At 51.8% G+C, this 7132-nt stretch overlaps 1 pseudogene; it reads left to right on the top strand.

Annotated features, from left to right (window-relative positions):
- The first annotated feature begins 1593 nt into the window (after positions 1-1593).
- LOC149362438 (uncharacterized) lies at positions 1594-4241 on the top strand (annotated as a pseudogene).
- The last annotated feature ends 2891 nt before the right edge of the window (positions 4242-7132 follow it).

Genomic DNA, 7132 nt, shown 5'->3' with positions numbered 1-7132 from the left:
TTGCTATGGTAGGCATAAACGTGCCATTGTAGGCATCACAAGGTTATTTCAAGGTCATCCGGAGACACGAGATCGAGTTTTGCATCAAGCAGATTTTCTGCTCTAAAAATTATAAGCCACCGGCCGCCGCCGTGGCTCAGTGGTTATGGTGCTCGGCTGCTGACCCAAAAGACGCGGGTTCGATCCCGGCCGCGGCGGCTAGAATTTCTTTGGAGGAGAAATTCTAGATGTCAGTGCACGTTAAAGAACCCCAGGTGGTCGAAATTTCCGGAGCCCTCCACTACGGCGTCCCTCATAGCCTTAGTCGCTTTGGGACGTTAAACCCCATAAACCAAACCAAACCGTCTTCGCACATCAATCAGCGGAAGCTAGCGACCGAGAGGTCTGGAGTGGCTGCCCAACTTTGATACTTCGCAGGCGACTGTCTGGTTGGGCCTCACAGGCCCCTTTTGGCGTCTATACCTCACGTGCATGCTTAGCCTTCCGGTAGCGCTCTTCGGTTCGACCACGTTCCCAGCAAATTTCACGGACTCCACGAAATGAAAATTGGTTTTTGAGGAAACGAATTGGCGCAGTATCTGTCTCGGCGGACAGCTGAACACGCCGTAAGGGAGGGAGGGAAGGAAGGAAGGAAGGAAGGAAGGAAGGAAGGAAGGAAGGAAGGAAGGAAGGAAGGAAGGAAGGAAGGAAGGAAGGAAGGAAGGAAGGAAGGAAGGAAGGAAGGAAGGAAGGAAGGAAGGAAGGAAGGAAGGAAGGAAGGAAGGAAGGAAGGGAGTGCCGTAGTGGAGGTCTCCAGAATAATTTCGACCGCCTGGGGATCTCGTGCACTGACATCACACAGTACACGAGCGCCTTTTTGCATTTAGCCTACATCGAAACGCGGCCGAGTTCGCAACAAACCAGCTTTTCGCACGTGATGGTGACTCTTCTGCCACTGAAAAAGGAGGATTCACCGCTACACATCCTGAACGTAAACTGCCCACCTAAAGCAAAAAACGTAACCTTCTCCACAGGGAAGCGGGACGAGACCCGCTACTAGTAATGGGAGATTTCAACGCGCAGAGTCCCTCATGGGGCTATCACCGAGAAGACATACGAGGACGGAAGCTAGCGGAGGCGGCGTCCGCGTTAGGTCTAACCCTACACACTGACCCGGCGTGCCCCACGCGGATAGGGAACTCGGTGCAGAGGGACACGTGTCCCGACTTAACCTTCACGAAAAACGCGAGGCGAGTGGAGTGGACGAATACGGAGGAAACTCTCGGTAGTGACCACTGCCTGATCACCATAACGATCCGTACGAAACCCCTTACCAGGCCTACGGGGCACACTATGCTGCCAGACTGGACGAAATTTAGAAAGGAATACGAGGTAAGCTCCATCCAGGAGCAGGGATATCAAGCCTGGACAAAACAGCTGCTGATCAACCTGCGTTCGACGGAGACGCAGGTAAAGCTCTCAGAGGCGGTGACGGACGTGGACACCCACCTCCTCCACCTCTGGGCAGCCAGACGCAGCATGGTCAAAAGATGGCGTAGACAGAAGCATAACCGAAAGCTAAGAGCTCGGATCGCTGCAATCACTAAGGAAGCGGCGGAGTACGCGGCGCAACTCGCGGACGCGAACTGGGTAGATAGGTGCAACGCGGCCGCTAGGCAGATGTCTAGCAAAAACACGTGGCGCCTCTTCCGGGCGCTCATAGATCCAAACCAGACGCGCACCGAGACGCAGAAGCACCTGCAGAGAGCGGTACATGCATTTCAAGGAAATACGGCCCAGCTCGCACTGAAGCTTCGGGACCAGTACCTGAGCACGACCCAAGATCCAAGGGGAGAAGCTTACAGATACAGTGGAGCCCAAAATGCTGAGCTGGACGAACCTTTCAAAATATACGAACTCAAGGCCGCTCTAGCGAGGATGAAACGCGGGACCGCGCCAGGAAGGGACAGGATCTCGGTAAAACTCCTAGCCAATCTGCTGGACCGCGCATACGAATCCCTCCTAGAACACTTTAATTCGGTTTGGATGGGCGCAGCTCCACTTCCCACGGAGTGGAAGACGGCGCTGATAACTTTCATCCCCAAGGCGGGCAAGGCCATAGATACGGATAACCTCAGACCTATTTCTCTCACCTCGTGCGTGGGCAAACTGATGGAAGCTATGGTCAGAGATAGACTATCTGAGTACCTAGAAAACAAGCGAGTCTTCGCCGACTCGATGTACGGCTTCAGACCAAATAAATCGGCTCAGGACATCCTGCTGCAGCTCAGCAGGGAGGTACTAAACCCGATCGAACATCCGAACGGGGATAAGATAGTGCTGGCCCTAGATCTGAAGGGATCGAGCCTTCGATAATGTGACACACGAGGCGATCCTCACACACCTATCAGAGACGGGATGCGGCAAGAACGCTTTCGAGTACATAAAACGCTTCCTCACGGACAGACAGGCCTACGTGAGGATCCAGAACGCGGAACACGGCCCCTTTCTATTGGGCACGAGAGGGACGCCACAGGGAGCGGTGCTATCCCCCCTGCTTTTCAACTTGGCAATGAAGAACCTGCCGGTTTACCTGGAGAAAGTCCCGGGTGTGCAGCACGCGCTGTACGCGGACGACATCTCCATTTGGACCACGCAGGGCTCTCTCGGAGAAATGGAGGCCAGCCTGCAGGAGGCGGCCACCGCGGTGAACGAGTACGCGAAAAGATGTGGCCTTCATTGCTCCCCTCAACAATCCGAATTCGTGCACATTCGCCCCAACAAAAAATGCACAAACAAGATAGAATTGAGACTTTGATCGGAACCGATACCCGAAAGAAAAGAAATTAGAGTCCTAGGTCTTTTCATCCACCAGCGTAGGCTGGCGACGACCACGCTCGACAAACTAAAGAAGGTGGGAGATCAGGTGGGCCGAATGGTCCGCAGAGTCTCGAACAAGAAAGGGGGATTGCGAAGCAAAGACGCCTTGCGGCTGGCCAATGCCTTTGTAACAAGCAGAATCCTGTACTCGACCCCCTATCTCCGCCTCAACAAACACGACCAGAACATCATCGAGGTGATAATACGCAAAATGGCGAAGAAGGCCCTCGACCTCCCGATAACCACATCTAATCTGAGACTCCAAGGTCTGGGTATGACGAACTCCTTCGATGAACTTAGAGAAGCCCACCTCACAGGTCAATACACGCGATTATCGCAGACGCCGTCGGGACGCCGCCTTTTAGCCCGTCTGCACATAGAACACACGACTCTAACCGAGGAGAGAGTAAGACTCCCTCAGGAGTGGCGTTACGCCCTGCACGTAAGACCACTCCCAATTAAGATGTCCAGGGACGACCACGAGGGTAGACGCAGGGCTAGGGCAGAGGCCTTAGCTCACCACTACGGAAGGAAACCCGGGGCATACTACGGGGACGCATCCGGCCCGCACCAAGGCGGGTGGTACACGGCGGCGGTGATCCACGAGTCCAAAACGGTGAACGGGCTCACCTTCAAAGCCCGAAACGTAACTCAAGCAGAGGAAGTCGCCATCGCATTAGCGGCAACACACTCCGATTCCAAGACAATCATAACCGACTCGCGAGGGTCGTGTCGGAACGTCCAACAGGGCTGGGTCCCGTACCTGGCCTACCGGCTACTGCAAAACAGCTCGTACGTAGGAGGTCCATCCCACCGCTTCATAGTCTGGGCTCCGGCCCACTCGGGGCTAGGAGGAAACGAGGCAGCAGATGCAGCCGCCCGCGCGCTCTCTAACCGGGCAACCTCGTCCCCCGCCTCCTCTGAAGAAGTATCGGAAGCCACGCCGACCTACACTTACAGGGAAATAACGCAGTTATACCAAGATAGACATAAACTGTACCCCCACCCGTGTAAAGGTTAAACGAGAGCGGAAGAACGCCTGTTCCTCCGCCTTGTCACGAACACCATGATGTGCCCGGCCTCGCTAAAGCACTTTGACCCTGCCTTCTCCGGGGAGTGCCCGCACTGTGGGGAGAGGTCCTCGGACCTCTACCACATGGTGTGGGCGTGCCCCTCCAACCCTGCTTTTACCCCAAACCTAAACCCCACCCGGGAGGACTGGGAGGCGACCCTACTCGCCTGTTGCGACCTGAAAGCCCAAAAGGCGATGGTCGAACGAGCTATGGCGGCAGCGGAAGCCACTGGGGTCCCGTACTAGGGACTCCACCTAGTGTTTGTGAGGGGAAGGGCACTAAGCCTGACTCCAGAGCAACCTCCATGTAACTCCCCCTCTTTTCAGAGGAAATAAACGTTTTTACCACCACCACCGGGAACTCCGGCTCAGTAGCCGAGCGCGCTACAACCACCGAGCCACTGCGGCGGGTAAGACTTCAGGGTCCACTTGCATGAAACAAGTAGTCCAATTACCAGTTGCCTCAATAGAAGTTGATTTTAAGCAAAGGAAAGTTGTATAACTGGCTACCTGGGTCAGTGGACACCTCAAAGGTAGGTGGCAGTGGTGTTCACCTAACTCTTTACTCGGCTGCTGTTGTACACCCTAAATTGCTTTTACTAAATGATTTGTACTTACAAAGTTATTACAGCTTTCACTATGAAGTTGATAATTACTTTGGAGGAGAAATTCTAGAGGCCCGTGTACTGTGCGATGTCAGTGCACGTTAAAGAACCCCAGGTGGTCGAAATTTCCGGAGCCCTCCACTACGGCGTCTCTCATAGCCCATAAAACCAAAACCTAAAACCAAAACCCTACCACCGCAGTTTGCTGATCAGTTCTAATGGAGGATGCATTTAGTTGCAGCCACAAATCTTCTGGCCGTCCTTTTCCTTTTTGTCGTCTTGGCCCCGTTACTTTCGAGGTGCAACACTCATCCGTTTTGACACTGAAGAACAACAGTTTCTCTGATGCTCTTCCCTTCCCCACGCCTAAGCTTTTGCCTTTTGATGGATTCCAACGAGGGCCTCTCACGCATCAGCTCCACAACTGCGACGATGGCGTCATCTTTCGTGCCCATAAGAAAGTAGCTTCTGCTGCTCTCCCTTTCACGGCTCGAAAAAAGCATTTCTTCTAAACTCCCGGGAGCATTAGGTCTGCTTACGTGTTACGAATGCGAAAGCATTGAGCACAACTACTGTTTCCGTTGCTGCACTTGTGTAACAGTCCACGTTGGCCACTAAACCGCACACCATTCGGAGCTACGTCTGTTAATGCATGCATGCAGAATTGGTACTTAGCATTCATAGATAGTGGAGGGCCTTCATACCACTACCAGCGTAGTGGCGCTGCGGTTAAGCGATGCACCAAGAGGCAATTTATCAGATTTCTACTCCCATGACGTCAAAGCAAGTATGAGATTACGCAAGGCATACCACAATGGCAATGCAATTGCTGCTTTGTCTTTTAACTTGGTCTTGGAGCCTGCTCCAGAAGCCGGAATGACAGCAAGTAAACAGTGATTATATTGCGTTTTTTTTTATGCTTCACGTGATCTCGTAACCTGCTTGACATTGCAGGTGAATTCTATGCGGTGACCAATAATTACTCGCGCACCATTCCTTCAAAGTAAAAACACTACGAAAAAATTGGTGTCATGCCAGTTCTGAAAATCAAAATCAAAATTCGATCAGAACCTCCAGCCGGTTCTGGTCTGACGGCATCAGCAGACGGTGATGCTGCCTATGGGGTGAACAATCAGCAGCTCCCAAAGATTTTCACCAAATTACAAAAAAAAACAAAACATTACAGTGAATCGAACCAGCACACTGAGCAGCCAAACCTAATGGGTGCCAGTGGGTTTGAACGAGTGGTCATGAATTGTTTCGCCACTGTTGGCACTGTAGCTGTAGTCTCTCTTCCTGCCATTTTACGGAGCTGCATGCTCGCATACCTACCAGAAGCTTCAAGGCTACGGTTCATTGAAATCACTGTAGGTGCCTTGCGGGTTGAATGCAAACAGTACCGTACGTTATTCAGCTGTGACCTCCTGGGTGCACAATGATGCCATAACCTTGTCTTACAAGGCCAGTATAAGAAAAACATGCTGCACCCAAATGCTCCCAGTAACAGTACGAGCAAGCAACCAGATAAGTGCTAATGAGATTTTAAAACCGAGTACCCAAAAACTTTGGCTTTTAATGTTGAATCTGATACTAAATGAATCCAAAGAAACTAGTGTATGAATTTTCAAAACAATATACCATGCACACAAGTACATAGTAATAAATGAAAGTATGTCCAGCTGGACAAACGAAGCATGCACATAGTAAAAGGTCAACTCAATAGCAAACCTGTGTTCCAGAGGAAGCACCACCAGATGCACTAAGGAACACAATTGTGCTCCAGGGCAGCAATGAAAGTCTCATAAGCTACTCCAAGCCCAAGGTTTAGTTTAGTTTATGGGGTTTAACGTCCCAAAGCGACAAGGCTATGAGAGACGCCGTAGTGGAGGGCTCCGGAAATTTCGACCACCTGGGGTTCTTTAACGTGCACTGACATCGCACAGTACACGGGCCTCGAATTTCTCCTCCAAAGAAATTCAACCGCCGCGGCCGGGATTGAACCCGCGTCTTTCGGGCCAGCAGCCGAGCACCATAGCCACTGAGCCACCGCGGCGGCTCCAAGCCCAAGGTGCATTGTGAGACATTCAATGCCCCCGAAGCTACACACAGGCTATGACATGCTACAGAGAAGTCTCCGGGGCAGTCTTTTAGTCTCTGCGAGTCTTAGCCACCTGGAGTTTTTCCCCCAAGGTGCAGACATAGGACAGCACAAACACAGACACACAGGACTTCACAATTTAGTCTACTAAAAATGCAGCCAGAAAATGCAGTGCAACCCTTAACTACAAGCTTGAATATGAACTTCTAATGCCCCACGCTTGTGCAGACAATGGAAGGTTTGTTTAAGAGAAGGGAACCACATTACAGCAGAACATTCCACAGCATCCGGTTTTAAGGAGTACAGATCGGAACCTCATCTTAAGATGTCGCGTAATGTTGGGTCTGGAGTCCATGAGTGATTTGAGGGTGCTTGTGGTGGGGACTGCGAGCATCGCGGCTACACCACAGAAAGAGCACAGGAACTGGAAGCACGCAGTTCCCAGGTGCTGTTAGTACGCAAACCACACTAAGCATTAACAAAGACCAAACTCAGCAG

This window comes from Amblyomma mixtum, chromosome 2 (genome assembly GCF_055824585.1).
Source record: "Amblyomma mixtum isolate Tamu chromosome 2, ASM5582458v1, whole genome shotgun sequence".
NCBI lineage: Eukaryota > Metazoa > Arthropoda > Arachnida > Ixodida > Ixodidae > Amblyomma > Amblyomma mixtum.
The sequence above is the reverse complement of the archived record's forward strand: the minus strand, read 5'-3'. Positions and strand labels throughout refer to the sequence as shown.